Here is a 19,971-nt window from a genome sequence, read left to right on the forward strand (position 1 = left end):
GCAACTGCGGAACCATAGAATTATAACAGAAACTTTGGAAAATATAAATATCCACAACATATCAGATAGTGCCTACACGTATCTTCCATAAGGCCTGGTTTCTATTAAAGAAGGTCGCCCATTGAAGGAAAAATCAAACTGAATATCAAGTAAGGGTTAAACGAAACCGGCATAAATCCCCCCACATAAAATTCACAGCACATACTGGACCTCACTACATAGAAAATATCCACTGATAATCACGCGTCACGCATTGAGATTCGCAACATACGCAAGTTCTTACCTGTATCTTCTCATTATGTCATACATTATTGAGATAAATCCATTATATTACATCAAAATATTCATGAAAATCATATGATGAAACTAGACATTGAGCAAATCAGACCTGATACTGAAAGATGAAGCTACACAATGGATGTAGAAAATTACCTCATTAAGGAATCAACCACATATAAAATGAACATTAATATTAATAGAATATTCTGCCAGTTTTTGGAGGAAATTATACATATTAATAACTTCAATACAAAGTATTAGTGTTCCACAATAATATTAACTAGTTTTTTATGAACTGGCTTTCAGCCTCTCAGGCCATCGTTAGATAACGTGATGCTAAACAGCTAATCCACACAACTTAAGCAAGAATCTATAAGTGTACATAGAATGCTGTACAAATATGTGTGAATTTTATGGCTATATGTATACGAAACAAGTATGATGTAGCACCTAAAGGCCGGCCGGAGTGGCCGAGCGTTTCTAGGCGCTACAGTCTGGAACCGCGGGACCACTGCGGTCGCAGGTTCGAATCCTGCTTCGGGCATGGATGTGTGTCATGTCCTTAGGTTAGTTACGTTTAAGTAGGTCTAAGTTCTAGGGGACTGATGACCTAAGATGTAAGTCCCATAGTGCTCAGAGCCATTTCAACTATTTTTGAAGCACCTAAAGAGGCTCTGAATAAATAAATCTTATATTACCGTATATTCAAATATTAAAAGTACGTAAGCGTATAAAACAGAAATGTTCTACAAATGAGTAATAGCATGGACTCATACGTCATATGGACAAACTGGTGGATGTGATGAACAGACTAAATAGAGGGAGGGGAAGAAAAAGGCTATGGAATGTGGGTGTACAACAGTTACAGAAAGCTTATTAGCCAATGATGAGGGGCATAATAGCTGGCTACAATTTTAATAAGGATGAGTAATGGAACTGTGTTTGGTCATTATGGACAAAGTCAGGTTTCTTTGAGTGTGGTTTATTAACGACCAGAGTTCCAAGTAATGTTAGTTTTCTCCCCTTAGTTCTTTTATGGAGAATATCACACTTCATGTCATATGGATGACATTCAGTCAGAGCATGTTTAGCGATGGTGAACTCTTTCTTTCTCAGTCTCCAACTCCCTTCATGCTCAGTTAGTCTAGGAGTTATAGCCCTAACTGATTGATCTACATATAATTTGCCACACAGAGTGCAGGAAATTCTATAAACTCCACTCTGTTCTAAAAGGTGATAAATTTCTCCCATTTGTACGTAATAATTGAGACAGCACAACTTTCAAGGGCAATCTCTAATACTCTCAATCGTCCCATACTAGACATAGTAGTAACATACAGCATATTCAACTGGTTCTTACACAGTAAGTGGTTCTCTGACAGCCTATCATGCGACACATATTTCCCAGTGGTAGTGAACGGGCTAAAAGACGAACCATTTCCTCTCGCTGACTACGTACATACTAGCTCCACGGTAGATATCACTTTCATCGCAGTCGTTTCCAAATAAAGAGCCAATAAGCTACGTGGATGTCCCTTCGTCCTGCGGGGACATGGCAAAGAGATAGCAGACTGACTCAACAGGTCCATGAAAACAAACAATTGACGGTGGAGCTAGAACGTAAGAGATGTATTCCAGTTTAGGACGTGCTAACAAGGGCAATACAGATGGTCCCCTAGGACATGCAGTCTATGGAAAAAAGACCCTCTTAGATCTGTTCCTTCATGCAACGAGCTGACATCACTGGCACAGAGATAGTCTGTAACAACTTAGACTGTATGCTGCCAAAATTGACGTGCATTGAAGGAAACAAATGACACAGCCTATCGCAAATAAGAGGAAGGGAAAGAGGAACAGAAATTTAACTTTATTCCCTGTGCTGGGGCTACCTAAGCCAAAACTGGGAGAAACTCCGAAAAAAAATTTGGCCATTTTTCGACCACTACGAAAAACGAAAACTATGTTTATCTCAGTAAAGGACAAGATACACTTGCGAATACTAGGTTTATATGACATTCCTTGAGCGTGTCAGCGTCAAAGAAAGGGAAAAACGCAGCACAGCATCTAGCAGCGATGGATGGAATACATTAGATTGTACGCCTGGGGCATAACAACAAACCAGCACTGGCTAAACATAGCCTCAACGAGAGGCATACGTTCCAATTTGAGAAATAAACACGATCCTCTCGTCAACAGGGACGAGGGCTATTAGCTGAGTTCGGCATGCGACCCTTTACTATCAGACTATCGTCAAGAACTCACCCGGCAGTTGACGCTTCGCGAGTCTGGGCAAGACTGAATGCACCGAGGGTGGAATGGCGGTCAGCGCCCCCACCACATGCCACACCTGGGGAGCGTCGGCCACCTCTCGGCTGTATACAGGGTGTAACGACTGTAAGCGCAGATATCACTATGTTGACTGCGGAGGGTGTATTGAACGACATTACATCAAGTCATTTGCAGGCTCATAATTATAGCTTACAGAAGTCATATGTTTGTATTTTGGTTAGCCTATCCAAGTATGTGTGGAAAGAAAAAGCCGTTAATGCTTATTTTCCCGTGGGAAGCAGGTCAGGTGCTGAAGTGTGGACACGTGGACGCAAAACGATCAGTCTATACCGAAAGGTGTAGTTGACTTAGTGGTGTTGTTAGGAACAGGCAGAAAACATTAAATCATAAAGTTTGTGACGTATATGTGACAAGACTGTAGGATGAAGAGAGTGTACCTATTAAGACACCAACGCACTTATACCCGTTACACCCTGTGTATGGGACACCCACGCAATCTCGACGTTCTCGCACTAGCGAGGCACATCTGAAGGATCAAAATACAAGAAAAAATACAAGTAAGTATTATTATTCTTAGCCAGATCTTCGACATAGGTAATATTATTCTGTAATACAAAGAGCTTTGATAAATATAGAAGAGAATAACATTCGTTTTGTACTTGCCAAAAGAAAGCAACAAAAAATATGACTTTAAAATACGTCTGTTTCAACGAGATATTAAATTACTCACTACAGCAGTGGCGTTTAATGTTGCAGAATTCTAAATTTAAGAATCTGTGTTTCAGAGGTGTGGGTTAGTACCGTAGTATATGAGAATGTATCGTGTTTTCCGGATTCTGTATCTGAGTAATTGCGTGTTACAGTAACAGTCCATAGTAACAAAACTAATTTATTTCCATTACAAGTAATTTGTCTTATTCCCCTTGATCATTTTAGATTCCAAATACTTTTGGTTTTTTATAGAAGAAACGCCCCTCTGCCCCTTAACCCCACCCCGAAAAATCCTTATTAGTTAAATAATCGCTCTCCCATGTATAATGCACCTTCAACATTACTTTACAAACGACTCAATATTTGACATATTGTACTAAACATTTAGTGTAAGAATAGTCGAATACTTCTTAACAAATAATCATCAAGTAAATAATAATAAAAAACTGTCGTAACAATCGTCGCTCAAGTTCTGTGATCTAGTAAGAGGTTCTCACTGCATGTATTCAAAGTGATAACTCCTTAACCGTTAGTTCTCTGACCGACTTTGTTTCTCTCATGAGATGTACATGAGTCTACGTTGAGCTCGATAATCGTTAGATAATAAATTCGTAGAATACGAAGCACTATAAAATATGACATTGATATCAAACGGTTTGAGAAAATAGGAAATATTGAAGTAAACAAAGAAACAAATTACTGAGCAGAAAAAAAGAGTGGCTTTAAGCTTTCTGTATTGATTCGACGTTTCCTGCAGTGGCTATTGAAATGACAGCCACTTTAAGAAAAATTACTTTCATAAAAAACTACTTCCTTCCTGCAATATGTCAAATACAGACTACTTCATTTTCATGGTTTAATCAATGTGTTTCTCGTTCTTTACCAACGTACAATTGAGAGACAGCCCAAATGATCTGCGTCGTTTCTCACAGACCCGGCATACATATCTGTCACCTCACCCATGTTATTTCAGGGAGCAAAAGCGCCGAGGAAGGCGTAGTAAGAACTCTAAGCCGTAACTGCGAAGACAAATGGACTACATGTGTTGGTAACCAGGTTAGTGCTTTCAAACAGAATTATATTCAATGACAAATAACTGCCACCCATATTGTTTGTAATTTCGCACGGAAGAAACAAATCTACATCAATGGTCGTTAAAGCAGCAGGAATTTGACCTTGAAGGCAACAAGCAGTAAACGCAAATTACCTGAAGTGCTCTACATGCTTTTACATGCGGATGGTTTGCATATCAGCGCAAACACACGACATGGATAGAAATAAAGCCACCTGCATATTGAATATAACTGAAGAACAAGTATGGGGTCCCTCATTCACAGACCGTATTTCAACGTTATTTGTTTTGAGATGACTGAGATGTGCCTCGAACGAGAAGTACAATTACCAGTACCTGCCGAATGTTGACAGCATCAGAATCTTAGTGTATCAACACTGCATCTTATTATTCCAGGATAATTCTGTTCGGTTTAATCGGATCTCTCGACCGTCATGAGACTATGGAACTGATGGGACCAGCAGGTTCATACCCGACGTCATGCGGGGTATCCTCGACAGTAAGAGGGCGCTGCAGTTTCAGGGAGCAGATAAAGTGATAGAGTGGGAAAATTCAGGTGCACTTGGTCACTGGAGTGGGAAGGAACTAATTTGTAGTATGTAAGAACTAGGAGATATGTAGTATTTCAGTTCTGCTGGAAGAGAATCATTTTGAGCTTTCACTTTTGATGTGATGAGTGTGTTACATTAAAGTTTAAAATATGGGTAGGTCTCTGGCACTATTTTATTCGTTGGGAGATAGTGATTATTAAAACTGAACCATTAAAAAACGGGTTTTGTGTTGGATTACGAAAAGTACGAGGCACGAGGGCTGTTGGTACTGGAGTTGACTCAAATAAACTGAACAACAGAGAATTCCTTTATTTATACATTGCTATGATAGTAACAAAAGCAAACGTCCATCAGTAGCACTACTAGCATTAGAGAAGACAAAATATACTTCGAGGATGATTTACGTAAATGCGGCGAGGGACGTCCTGCCTTCGATTCCGAATGCACAAAGTGTGTGGTCTTGATTCCCAATCTCTATTTGGTCGGTCTCGTAAGGGTTTGAACGTAACGAATGGGTGGGAAGCAGCAAGAGGCAGCGGCTGTGTAGAACGAAAACACAATTCCTCAGCGGTATGGGCGTTTCGAGATGACACGAATGTAAGGAATACTTGGTCGTCAGTGACCGTGTGGCCTAATGGATAAGGCGTCGGGCTTCGGATCCGAAGATTGCAGGTTCGAATCCTGTCACGGTCGTGTTTTTCCAATTCTGCAAAAGAAACACACCGTTTTAGTGTAGCTATTGAGCAGTCATACAACTTACATAGCAGACGTCAGCCAGTGACATATTTAATCTTAACTGATAATATACCAGTTGCAATCAGAACATATATTTGGTTATTGTTTAAGTTTTAATGGAAGAGTGCATTACATACAAAGATAATGACTAACTTTGCTAAATGACAGACTATATAATTTCACTCCTAAATAGTGTTATCTATTTTAACACGTTATCTAAAGATAGGAATATGTTTCAACATGAAACATTTAGAATGACATTGGTGAAATTTACAATGAATTGTCCTGATTCAACCTGTTCGTTCAAAATAATGTCTTGATGTTTTATCATATACAAGAAACTTTCTATTTCTTGTAAAATATTTAACACATGTCCTTTTTCATTGGTGTGTGGAACTTGTTGTTTTAACGGTGAGCCAATGAAGATAATATCATGGCAGTGAGATTCAGATGTGGTATGAACATTGTTTTGAAAATTCCTTCTGTCTACTCTAATGTATATTTTATTTTGGCTTCCATATGTCAATTTATAAACACAATGTCGAGTGAATTTACAGCACTGATCTAGAGAATGAGATATTTGTGATTTCATTATGTTGCGTATAATGATGTTTATTTTTCTCATACTGGTTTTTTTTTAGGTGTAAGTGTAATTTGATCTGTTAGTTTTCCTCAACGTAGCAAATATTTTTGTTGTTTGACAAAATATAGGTACTATGAATGTCAAATTAGTAAAAGAAGCAAATGGTATATGGCAGGAATCATGTTCAGGACAAACTGTATGAAGAGAACGCTCAGGTCATCCCATCTCCACCATGCAGAGTCAACGTTCTTCATGCCAAACAAAAAACGTCAGAAAATGATCAGATCTGACGCAACGACACCGGTCGAATCTCAACAGTCACCAACCGACCCCAACAACCTCAGGAGCCTCAGGAATCTGTGCGTCCAACAACCAGCTACTCATTGCTAAACAAATGATTCTCCTCATGAAACGGAATCTCTTGAGATACATAACGATGAAGGTTTTGAAAAGGCACGCTCCAGGCCTAACTCGAAATGAAACGCCAGCATGTCCACAGAATCCGGTGAGAACCCAGTAATGATTGATCTGAATGTTCTAACTAGAATTGTTATCATTGAAAATCTGGACCCCAAGGAAATCGTTAAGTCTTTTCATACCTGGACTGAAAGAATTCAACCTTGTACAATTTGTGATTTACATGAAATAAAGAAGAAACCGTGTCGAACTCACCACTCAGCAAACCGACTTTGAAACCAAACTTAGAAATATAAAAATAATTATAAATAATTGACAAGAGTTTGAAAGACAAAGTTAACAACATACTACAACATTTTGCAGGAGACAAAAGCATTATATCACATGAACAAGCTGGTTTCAGAAACACAATCCCGCTGATCCATGATTAAGGCTAATTAGGAATGCAGCGGAAGCCTGCAATTTCACAGGTGCAACTGCTACCCTCTTTCTGGACACAGAACGCGCTTTTGATAAGGTACAGACATCTTCACAAAATGCTAAAGCACAACTTCCCACCTACAATAGTACCATTATTAGTTAACCTCATTTGAAATTGGAAAGTACAACTACGAGACGGGGGTCAAAAGTCGCCCTCCTCCACACCCAGACCGCGAGTACCTCACGCTGCCGTCATATCCACTCAGTTATGCACGATATACAGAGCGGATATCCCGAGACTCCGGTGGTAGAATGAAGACATGGTTCTACATGCAGATGACAACACTTACTGGTGTCATGCGCCCAACTCGAATGCAATCAATGAACAAGTCAACAGCTACCTCAGCAAATTTGAAACGTAGCCCAGTAAATGGAGAATCTGATTGATCTAATCCACCAAAAAGTAAACCTTTCCTTTTCAGACATGGCAATCTTACTAATCGCCGACTACAGGATAACCCAAAACTCTACATTCGACTTTGTGGACAAGAAATTGTTCCACAACTAAACGTGAAATACCTTGTCTACATCTGTCTAGATGAACTCTCAAGTAGCCAGAAAGACAGGACTGAAAAGATTAAACAAGCTGAAAGCCGATATAATTTTGTACGTCTCACGAAATATCAAACAAATGGACTGGAGCTACCAGTTTCTCTTCTTACATTCTAATGAAACGAAAAAATAACCTCTGTCTGCTAACCAGAGGATGCTTCAATTAGCTGAAGATCTACGATATACCTTCCAAACAAACTCCCTTCACGAAACACTTAAAACCAAGAACACACTGCTGTAGATCGACGGTATAGCTTCAAAACAAACTTCCTTACGAAACACTTAAAACCAAGAACATACTACACAGAATAAAAGAAGAAATCACCAGATTCGGGACAACAGACTACGTAACAACAGACTCACAAAATCACTCTTGTAGCCCTATCACACAACGTTTAATTTTCCGAAATTCAAAAGTTCATTTTCCCCTATATTTTTCTCGAAGCAGTATCCAATTCACTCCAACAGAATCCTCTGGAAAACGAAGAACTCAATGAAACTGTCCACAAACCAAGAGCATCTACAAGTATTTGGGATAATGTAGCAGCCTGATATACAGGAGAACAACCTACTGAGCAAAATTACTTCAAACAACTCCTATATCAGAAGATAACATTCTCTGCACCGGCAAGATTTTAAAGTTTCGCGTCTTCCACAGAATTAGACAGAAACGTTTCTACACCAACGAATTACAAATTCACACTATAGCACTATCAAGACCACTGAGACAATATGTGCGTACGTAAGACGAACAACGAGCAACAAATTTCTACCGGGGTTTTTTATCGACAGAGGGGTTTTTCTCTCAGGCGTAAGGCATATGCAGGAACATGGCACGAAAGAAACTTCATTAACAACATCCTACTCTCAGCTATCCATCTAGATCCAGTTAAAAGTTCTACAAAATTAAATAAGGATCCAGTTGTCGTAAATAATTGGCGTCACAACAACACAGAATACAAATACCGGTTGGAAAGGCCTGTAACCCAACATCTCCTTTAAGATGGAATGAAAGATTTTTCAAGAATGCTTTGTAGATGCTTGTCACTTAGGAAGTCCCGTCCAGATTGTCTGACTAATATTTTAGTTGGTTGGTTATATGCATATGTTTCAGTGCGTTCTAGTCATTCTATGCAAACACAAATTCTGGCTGCTCCCATTCAAAGTGCCGACTCTGGGTCAGTCAGTTAACGACAAATAGCCAGTACAGTTCTAGGGGTACTGTCGTGATCTTCTGTATGTCCACAACGCCGTGAATCAGTTTCTGCTTCCTTACGCAGTTCTGTTCCTCTGGCCGGCCGGGGGGGCCGAGCGGTTCTAGGCGCTACAGTCTGTATCCGCGCGACCGCTACCGTCGCAGGTTCGAATCCTGCCTCGGGCATGGGTGTGTGTGATGTCCTTAGGTTAGTTAGGTTTAAGTAGCTCTAAGTTCTAGGGGACTGATGACCTCAGAAGTTAAGTCCCATAGTGCTCAGAGCCATTTTTTTCTGTTCCTCTTGTGAACTTTTCCTGAACCAAACCACTCGCATTTTATTTAATAATCCATTATTAATATCGCGAAACTCAAGCGGACTGGAACATTACATCTACTAAAATTATTTGCAGAAATACGGCCTATGTTGCGAACTACACGCACAACTAAATTGTGAAGGTAAGAAAATGTATATGACAAAATGTAATTTTTTGTTGTAACCCTGAATTCCTGTTCATGACATTAATGGCTAATGCTTTTTATTCGGAACTGGGAAGATAAGTCCGTGTTGATTCTATTTTACCTTGGAGTGGGCATTAAAGTGGCTCTCGCTTGGAAACAAATGAATACCTACTACCAACACGTCTGTTACAGGCCAATCCATTCTCCATGCACTCATTTTCTCTTCCTTGTTCTTTACGAATGCAGACATAGCTGTAGTCATCCAAGTATTTTTTCACAGTCGAAAGATACGTAACTCTCTGTTCCCTGTGTTTATGCAGAACAAGGGATACTGTCGTGATCTTCTGTATGTCCACAATGCCGTGAATCGGTTTCTGCTTCCTTACGCAGTTCTGTTCCTCTGGCCGGCCGGGGGGGGAGGTTAGTGTCTTTCAGACAAAGTAATGTTTCATAATAATGGCACCCGTGTGCCTTGAAATTTAATACATTAGGAAATGTTTGTAAATTGCTGCCTATTAAAAGTGAAACAACACGAACATGAAGATGGCACGCAAGAAACAAGCAAATGGCGTGAATACTACTTGTACCACATTCTGTATAAAAGAAAAGGTTAGACAGAGGGGTTTCTTATTCATAAATAGTATGTGAATGTCGATTACTGTAATTTGCATAAGAACGTGGACTGTCTGCCAACACATTCTGGTATTCGACTGCAGCAGTATCATGACATATCGGGTCTGCAGTTCCACAATGTTGCTGCACGTGTTGTTTGGCATGCCACGATTTCCACGTAAATATGAAATTGATGAGATCATAGTGACTTTGCCGAACACCACGATAGGCCTCAAGGATCGCACGCGACTAGAGTGCGAGAGGACTGGCTCGGCCCTACAGCATCGTACAGTAACATCACATTTCTTGAGTCGGGAAATGGGCTTGCTTCCAGCAAGGCAAGAATGTATACGCGATGTGCAACGACGAGTGGAGCACCACGGAATGTCAGCAACAGAGGGAGGTATACCAGCAGAGGAACGGCAACAATGGACACTAGAGTGACACCACAGCATCTTTTGAGACGAGTCTCTGTTCTACGTATTGTGTCCCGAGAGACGTATCCGTGTGCGCAAGCCTCTGAAGTCAGCGCGAGACTGTCATATGGGCACAGCACATGGCGTATAGGTGTGGGATGTCACTGGGTACGCTACACGATCAGTTCTGGTTCGCATAGTCGATAAGATGAACAACAGTTATTGCATTTCTTATCAGGTCGGTGGCCCCGTGACGTTACATCTAAACAAGAAACTATAAAGCTGCAGGCTGCCAATCCTATAATGACGTACCTTGATACTGTTGATATCCAACTCTTGCCCAACTCAGCTTATGGTGGGATGTGTCATCTAGAGAAACTATCTGGTAATAAGTTATAGAGTTACTGGAATGCCTTAATCACTAATTAACCACCTCCACGACAAAGTTTACGCACAATGGAATGATGTGCCCATATCAATGATCCAGTTCCGTTTCGGCTACGTAGCCTGCAGGTTCAGAGCCACTGTTGCCATCAGAGGTGGAAGCTCTGTGTTATGAATGTCACTCTTTTGTTGTGTCACGGTTTCTTTGTACTTAGTGTGGCCGGATTGATGTCAGTAGCCAACATTACTTGACAGAAGAAGGTACATGGTAGCAGGACAGAGGAGGGCGTCTGGGCGTTCTTTGGCAAGAAGCTCTGAATGGCCCGGTCTGACACAGCAAAAATTACCATTCATTCCTTGCCATATACAAAGTCACCATACTTCTAGGAGTACCGTCTCCATCAGCGCCGAACACTGGTGACACAGTAGAAGTGAAGGAGTCAGAATGTAGCAAGGCCGACCAGAGTTACCACACGTTCTGGACCAACACCTGGCTATTATTTTTCCTATGTAACAAGATATGCTGCCTCAGCAAACCGTTCGTGGGTGAAACTCACATTAATGCTGCCCATTTTAGACAGGCAGCATTAGCCACTGCCAGCAGAGTTCGAGAAATGCTCCATGCCACTCGCTGACCTGATGTAATTCATCTAGCTGCCACTACTAGAGGTGACCTGCATTGGCTGCTACTGGCAGGACCTAGGCCCGATGCTGCAGAGTGTCGACCTGGTACCTTTAGTCAGGGGACCGCTCACTGGCTGACAGTGGGTTAGGGTTCGCGCCTCGGCTTGACCAGTCGAGGAGTCATTGCGTCCCTACTGCATGCACACTCGGCTGCTGTCTTTTGCTGGCTCACTAGTTCTGCACACGACTGTCGCTCCCGCCCACACTGCCTACCTCAGCACACTCACTGCATCGTGCCTGCATCTCCTCGCCTCCACAGCAGCCTGACGCTGGCCCAGGGGCCTGACTTGACACTTCTCCACCTGCCAAAGCGCTGACGCCATTGACACCTCTCCTTGGCCTATCACCGCTTCAAACTGGCTGGTCTGTGAAGGCTGCTAGCTGAGTTTAACACTTAACTAATATCCAGGACCGACGTCTGACACTCGCTGCTCAGGGCCGCAAATCAACTGCTATAACTAATGGGATGGATAAATTAATCTTTCTTTCACACTTCGCTGACCTACTAACTGACATCTCTTTGGTTAAAATTCTTCTACGCAGCTAAATAACACTCACAATCACCATAATCAGCAGCGGGACACCTGAATACAAGCGCAGTCCTGACACCACTCTGCACCTTGTACATCTTCAATGAAAAAATTAAATAAAGTATTCCTCTGCCAAGCGTTACATAGTGTTGCACTAAAAATACAACTAAATTATTGACTATGCTTTTTTTGCTCTGTTTTAATGTCCAGCAGTGTACTCTTTGTATTTGAAATATAGTAGGTTTGAGGAAACAAAGAGAGGTGGGTACAGTGGTATAAGGAACAGGACAGCCAATATGAAACAGCACAACGCTAGATTCTATCGAGAGCACTTCAATGTTTATCACAAAAGGAGAATGAGTTTGTCGAAAAGTTTCTAGATATGATATGGTGGATCAGTGTTAATACCTATCAGTGGATAGATAATGTTGAGGCAAATAGAATCATTCTACAGCAAGAAGAACACCGAGCATGAGACGCTTTCTTATGGTGACCATCAAACCATCAACTGATGTGCCAAGGAAGGTGACTGAAGAATTTCCGAAGAACCTGACTGATCCTATTTGTGGGTATTCTGCCCAATCGTGTAATGTAGGGTGCCTAGGAATCTCCTTTCTCGGATAGCTAAACAGCATTTCAGGCAAATCCTATTAATAGAGTTTATTTCAATATGTTAAATTGACAACACTTGCGTTTCCACAAAGATGAGCAACAAGCAAATGGCGACATGCAAACAATTAATGTCTCTCGATATATAGAATTTCCATGCAAGCAGATCACCCAAGCTCATAAGTTACTGCTATAGAGTTTATACCACAGCTCTAGTGCGGCTCTTCTAGTGCGATCGAAGCTAGCTGGAGGAGCACTTACATTGTCTTCGTACAGATACCGCTCCTACAGTGGTGTCGTTCTAGTCAGCGTACTATTGGCTGAGGTCGTCTCACAGCCTTCTCTACTGTGAGTTTCCATGCCTACGTGCCGACGCTTGATGTTACGCCGGAAAATTCCCCCCTCCCCCCCTCAAGGAGACGGACCGTCGTCGGGTAGAGAGCGTGGCAACGGCGGGGGAGGCCGGGGGGTGGAAGTTGCGCTGGACCGGAAGCTGTGGCTGCAGGTGGCGTCGAACTTCCGGTTCGGCTCGCACCGCTCCGTCCGGCCTGCGCCCTGGAAACGTCCCCCGGAAAGCAACCGGAAGGGTACGCATCCACCTCCACCGGCCAATAAACTGATGTGGAAGGTGTCGACTGCTGCTGTGTGGGCGGATTCAGCTCCAGTGGTAGGACTAGAGAAGGCGGAGGCTCCGTCTCCATGGGATCGTCCCGCGGTGTCGTGATGACACTCTCTGGCGGCCGATGTGGCCGCGCTGTCCTCGGGATCCATGAATCTGGGTCAAGAGGCACAGAAAGATCACCGTGCACATGGCAGTGTCGAAGTTGATTTTGATGGCGGTGCTACATGCCGTCTGAACCTGAAATAAGGTACATGCATGCGCCAAGCTGACGGACGATCTCGCCTCGCGCCCACCATCTGCTGCCGCTAAACACCCTGAAAAAGACAGTAACATGCGACGCGAAGCGATACTTGCGGCCTTCCTTCGTCGCCGGATGCTGAGGAGGGTGGAGCAGGTGGAGCAGTGTCCGATGGCGCCGGCTGTGAAGCAATTCCGGCGGCAATGAATGCTTTCACGACCGGATAGTACTGTTGTTGATAATTCTTCCGGGTTATATGGCCGTGGTCCATGGACTTCTTCTATTCCTAACGTTTCGTCCAATACTACGTTGGACATTTTCAGAGGTATGGCTGGTCCTGCTGAGTCCTGCCGGAGTCCAGCAGGACCAGCCATACCTCTGAAGATGTCCAACGTAGTATTGGACGAAACGTTAGGAATAGAAGAATTCCATGGGCCACGCCCATATAACCCGGAAGAATTATCAACAAAAATTCCGCCGGCGATGGTGCATCTCGTGGGTGCGAACGATAGGAGGCGAGAAACAGCTCCAATGCTTCATCCCTGGTGTGTGCGGAGCGAAGTTTGGCCATTTACTGTTTGAACGTTGCATTTCGCCGCTTAACTGTGCATGGAACGGTGCGATAGTTACATGCTGTATGCCATTGCGTGCACAGAAAGTTTCAGACTTGTTTGACGTGAACTGAGGTCCGTTGTCTGACACTATTACTTCAGGTAAACCTTCGAGGCAAAATTAGAGGACAGCACCTACGTGACGTTGTCGAGTTCATTGGCACAGCAAAAGTCAATGTGCTATACGAGTCAACCACAATCAACCAACGAGCGTTCCAAAAAGGTCCTGCAAAGTCTATGTGCACCCATTGCCATGGTGATGTTTGTGGCGGAGCGGACTGGTTTTCCGCACATGCGTCACTCTGTGACGTCATCTGTTCTGTTTGGGCGTCCATACCCTGCCACGTAGAGTGTCGACGCGCTGAATGTTTCGTCCGAACAATCCCCACTGGTGAAGTAAGTGGAACACTCCTTTCTGCAAAGCTTTAGGGATCAACACACTTGGGTGTCCATTGTCATTTTGAACAAGAATCACCCATTTCAGTATAGCGAGGCTACGCCGACATGCAAAGTATCGGCGCACGACAGAGTTCTTTATGCTACACATGAAACGACGCCAATATGTGCGAATGAATTTTAGCAAAATGTACAAATCTGAATCAGGTTCCACAGCCTGTGACATTTTCCTATAGTTCAGCCGAAAAGATTGAAACCTGAGCATCGATGTGGCAACGAGATGCAGCAGAAGCGTCAAAATCTGTATCAGGGCCAATCTGATGACGTGAATATGCGTCCGCACTACCATGTTGAGCAGTCGGACGGTACACAACCTTGTACTGGTACTGAGACAACAACAAAGCCCGTCTGTGCCAGTTTTGGGTAGTTTGGAAAGGAACCGGTTTCGTGGGATGAAACAAGGACTGAAATAGCTTGTGATCCGTTATTAAGTAGAATTTTGTGCCATACAAATAGTGGTGGAATTTGGTGACACCATACACAAGGGCCAAATCATCCTTTTCAATTTCTGAATAGTTACACTGATCTCTGGACAACACATTTGATGCGAAAGGAATAGGCCTCTCTTTATCACCAATTCTGTGGAAGCGTTAACTTGCAATACATATGGTTTGTCAGGATCAAAATGAACTAAGTATCGATCCCTGAACAATGCATCTTTAAGTTTTTGAAAAGCTACTTGGTACTCAACTATCCAAACAAAGGGGAGATTCTTCCGACGCAAGCGATGAAATGGAGCTGTAATTTGTGCAGCATTAGATATGAACCAAATATAATAGTTCATTTTCCCTAAACCTGACTGCAATTCTGTAACATTGCGAGGAACAGGCAAATCTCGTATAGCTAACAAATGCGACTAAAGAGCATATACAACTTGACGGTTTATGACATGACAAAGATATTTCAATTCGGGTTTAAGAAAATCACACTTGTCCAGTCTACACTTCAGTCTTGCATCAGATAACATACGAAACAAAGCAGTCAAATTTGCAAATGTTCTTTAGGTGTACGACCTGCTATGACAATATCGTCAAAATAGTTTGAACAGTTTGGACCTTGTGCAGTCAGCTGTTCAAAATACCGCTGGAAAATGGTGGGTGAGGAAGCACTGCCAAGAGGCAAACGCAAATATTTACACAAGCCCAACTGAGTATTCACTACACACACTTTTTGAGACTCTTCATTGAGCAGTATTTGAAGACACGTGTCACGCAAATTCTCTTCTCGGATTAACGATGAGGGCTCTTCAGCCACTCGGTCTAGAGGTGGCTTTTATGCACTTTCCCTAAGCCTCCAGTGTAAATACTGGGCTGTAGCCTCCACCCCGTGCCAGATACCTGCTGCACAAACATTCAGAAGGAAGCTTTCGCACTCAGACATGAGCTGTACACCAGGCGCCGACAGATGAGGTACACAGACTCTGTGCCACTGGGAGTGGTCGGCTCAGGAACGGTATCTGGTCGCCAACAGTGACCAACATTGCTTCGGCACATATAACAATTTCGATCCCGCAGGGGAACTACGAGACACGTAATATTTCAGTTCTGTGGGAAGAGAATGAGTTGGAGCCTTCACTTCTGAGGGGACGACTGTGCTGTATGACAGTTAATACGATGGCTTGCTCTCTGGAATTAGTTTATACCCTGTGAGATGCAGATTATTAAAAGTAAACTGCAAAAAGACTCTTAAGTATTGGGAAACGAAAGATAGAAGGAATATGCAGATACAACGAGCGCAGCAGACCAGAGCTGTCTAGGATTGGTGACAGACTGAGGCTGACTGTCGTAAATTTCCCTGTAGATAATATTCTTATTTACTTATTTCCATATTAGAACTGGGATACATACTCATCTCCAGTGGTATCAGCACAACAGAAGACATTTTCCTCAGGTGCATAGTGTCCCATATCTGTTATTTTTCCATCTAACCCACAAGTTACGTATTTTTTTCTTTGCACATGCCAAAAACTTTTGTCAATAATTTACATATTATTACCTTAGCGTATGTCACTGGTACTCAGCACATACAGGGTGATTCATTATTATGTGAATACTATTTGAGAAAAAGGACTTGCTCTGAGATTTTGTTATACAGAGTCTCAACCTGATCAACACAGCTAATGCACTCAACGTTCAGAAATACAGTTTATTGATAATTGTCTGCTACTAATCCAATTGCTACAAATCTTCTGGTAAACGAGCAGGTGACCATCTACCTGAAAATCGTTCTGCAAGCCTGCGGCACACTTTTTTCGCCGGCAACACAACTTCCAGTAAGCTTGCAATCATTCTTCTCTGTTCAAGTGTGAGTCTATCAGACATCGGTTCCAACAAACTGGAGTAAAAAAGGAAAAAAAATTAAAATTCTTCACATAATGTTGACTCACCCTGTAGATATGGTAGATGACTGTCAAATGTGATGTACTTTAAATCCAAAGGCGATTAACTTGACTGATCACAGGCTATACCTAATCATTTGTACATTACATTATCTTTGTTAACAGAATATCCTACAAAGGAATGTATTTCAACAGTAAACATTTGTAAGAGAATTCGTGAAATTTTCGATGCATTTTTTTTGTTTTTTAGCTTCGTCTGTGTGTTAAAAGCAATGCAGAATGTTTCGTCACATATGTAAAACTTCATTTATCATCTAAAATACTTACTTGCCTACGGTTTTCAGCAGTCGCTGGGACCGCCAGGCATCGTGTTACGTCACTAACTGAGTTTTTGTAGTTTTAGGTGTGAACTAAGTTTAGACAGTTTCATGTCAATGACGTTCACAAATTCCATGGATATTGTTTTGAAATATTCCCGTTAGTCCTATGATTGTTATATCATGGCAACCGCATTTTAACTTATACATTCCTGAATGTGTGAATTTACAGGGTTGTTCCACAAAATGACAAGTTTGTCTTCTGTTGCGTGTTCTGATAATTATTCTCAGCTTGAACTTTTGACATGAACGTTTCATATTATCTGACACTTTCCTCAATATGTAAACCAACGATACCATTTATGAGAAAATAAACACTAACAAAGCAATAGTAACTGACAAGGAAATACAGTAGCAGTCATGTTGAAGAAAGTATGTAGAAAAAGAATCTTAGAGTTTCATTTGCGTAAAAAATTACATATCTCTTAATAGTTTTCAACAGTTACTTGACAGAAGAGAAGAATACATATTGCTCCATAATGAACCTATCCGCATATGCATTGCAGTCACTACCAAAAAGTCATATACGTAGCAGCCCTATCAATCTAGTAATAAACCGTAAAAGAGATTTGCAATCTGACTAAAACAACAAGGTAATGTATATACTTACTCAAGACTGTATAAGCAGAAATCAGTATACAGTGAATAGTTTGAGCGAAATGATATCACAAATTATAGACATCGATATTCTACACCAATTAAAACATTTTGTTGAATATAATCAACGTGATCACCAACGTAGCAGTTGATGACACCATTGAAAATGTCAAATATAATGTACTCATCGTCAGATGAACGCAATATTTGTAGACGAATTTCATTATTTTACTAAAATTATAGCTCTCCCATAAATATTCCAAGTCCAATAACCAACTACATGTGCTAGAATACGGTTTAGTAATAGGAAACTACCTTGTTGGTACACTAGCTAGTATTTTACTACACCATACTGAGAACTAATTTCCTCATACCATCTCACATGGATTAATAATATTTATTTCTTGTACAGGTATGTAGATAACACCCTAACATTGCAAGACCGATCAGAAAAATAAATAGATATATTCTACTGAAACGAACAAATTATACAAAAATATAAGCAATATGGAAAGGATAGATCGCTGCTCACTACATGAGGAGGCATTGGGTCACAGAGAGGTTCGATCAGACTGTTACAAAACTGAGCTTCAGAGCAAAATTCCTCTTCAGAAATAAGTAACACACACGCATTCATACGAGCACAACTCACACAGACATTACCACTGTCCCTAGGCGCCTGAGTACGACATAGCATGAGTCAGGTCCTACTGTCAGTGGCCATGTCTGTGTGGACTATGCTTGACTGAATATGTGTGTGTTTTCTGCTTCTGAAGATGGACTTCGTCTTGAAACTCAGGATTTAGTCTGTTTTTTCATTGTGCCTGTCTGCAGCTCAATTCCTCGTCTGTGTGATGAGCAGCAATCTGTTCTTCCCATATTGTCATTCCATTATCTGATTTCACTCAAAAATGTATGTACAATCGAGCATGAGCACCGAAATAAAATAAACTTTTTAGAGCTAACTTAAATACCAAAAACAGAAGAAAACTATGGCTACTATTCCACTTTACACGACAAAACTTTTATTAAAAAGCTACACCGAAATGGAAGGAAAATAAAATAAAAGGCAGCATCACACTAACGAGGAAACATGATAACAAAGAAGATCAGTTTACTGTCATACCATATTGGCAAAAAAACTTCCGATAAAGTTTGGAATACTAAACTCATGTATAGGGGGCAAGGAACACGAATTTCTGTTTAGCCAGATGATGTAGGCTTGCTTCGCTTACCCTGATGACTGTCGACATTACTCCTTCAAGTGGCAACCGCCACTTCCCTCGTCAGCTGATTTAGTGCGCCGTCTGTAATGGTTCCGATTACCATCCAATATATTCTCTTAACTCTCCATCTTTACTGTCTTATTTACTTTCATTTATTTTGTTACTTTACCCAAAATTTTGAAATCTTTCAGACTCTGTCTGAGATGTAAGCAAGACTTCTTAAAGATATTCGTAACAGTAAACTTTGCTATGAGCTTGATAGGTGGTTTTTGCGTAACAATAACTATACTAGTAGTATTTAATAAATATATTACGGCAGGGTCAGTCTTACTGACTTTGTTGAATGTAGGTCTACACAAGAACTTATACGTGAGTGATTCGAGTTCTCAGTATTCACTATTTGCGGTCTGCAAGATGCAGCAACTGAACTGGATGGTCAAGTTTTGTTTTGCTATAATGATCGTACCTTTGTATCGATTTCTGATGCCGGAAAATCGTGACTATGAAGGAGTTTTTTAATCATGACTATGTTTACTCCATTGATATCCTATTGATTTGTGGAACCTTGACTCATTTACGTTCGAAGTGCTATCTCAGATTGAGTGTACTTTGTTGATCAGTCGTATGTCGTTAATTTTAATTAAACCTCTCTGTAATGCAAGCAGTTTGCTTACCATAACTGGAGAACTTTTTTCTTTCATCACAGGTAACTTAGGCATCCTGGAGTGGTAGCTGATGCTGAAATGGCGAATAGAGGAGACCTCTCAAGCTCTGCGGCGCGATATCACGCCGTCTGCAGGGTTTTCAGGCTGACGCCGTTCACTGTCGACATTGAGAAGTGTGAGCTACGGAGAACACGTTCTGGTACGCTATACGCAGCTTTTGTTCTCGTCATGAACCTAGTAATAACTGCGCATGTGGAGGACTGGTTGCAAGCTACGAACGCAA

The 19,971-nt window shown here is 41.6% G+C and overlaps 1 non-coding gene across 1 annotated transcript; it reads left to right on the top strand.

The window, feature by feature from the left end:
- Window positions 1–5,522: 5,522 nt before the first annotated feature.
- On the top strand, window positions 5,523–5,595 carry Trnar-ucg. The gene has a single exon. It is a non-coding gene; the product is annotated as a tRNA-Arg (tRNA).
- Window positions 5,596–19,971: the final 14,376 nt, after the last annotated feature.

This window comes from Schistocerca americana, unplaced genomic scaffold (genome assembly GCF_021461395.2).
Source record: "Schistocerca americana isolate TAMUIC-IGC-003095 unplaced genomic scaffold, iqSchAmer2.1 HiC_scaffold_42, whole genome shotgun sequence".
Lineage (NCBI taxonomy): Eukaryota > Metazoa > Arthropoda > Insecta > Orthoptera > Acrididae > Schistocerca > Schistocerca americana.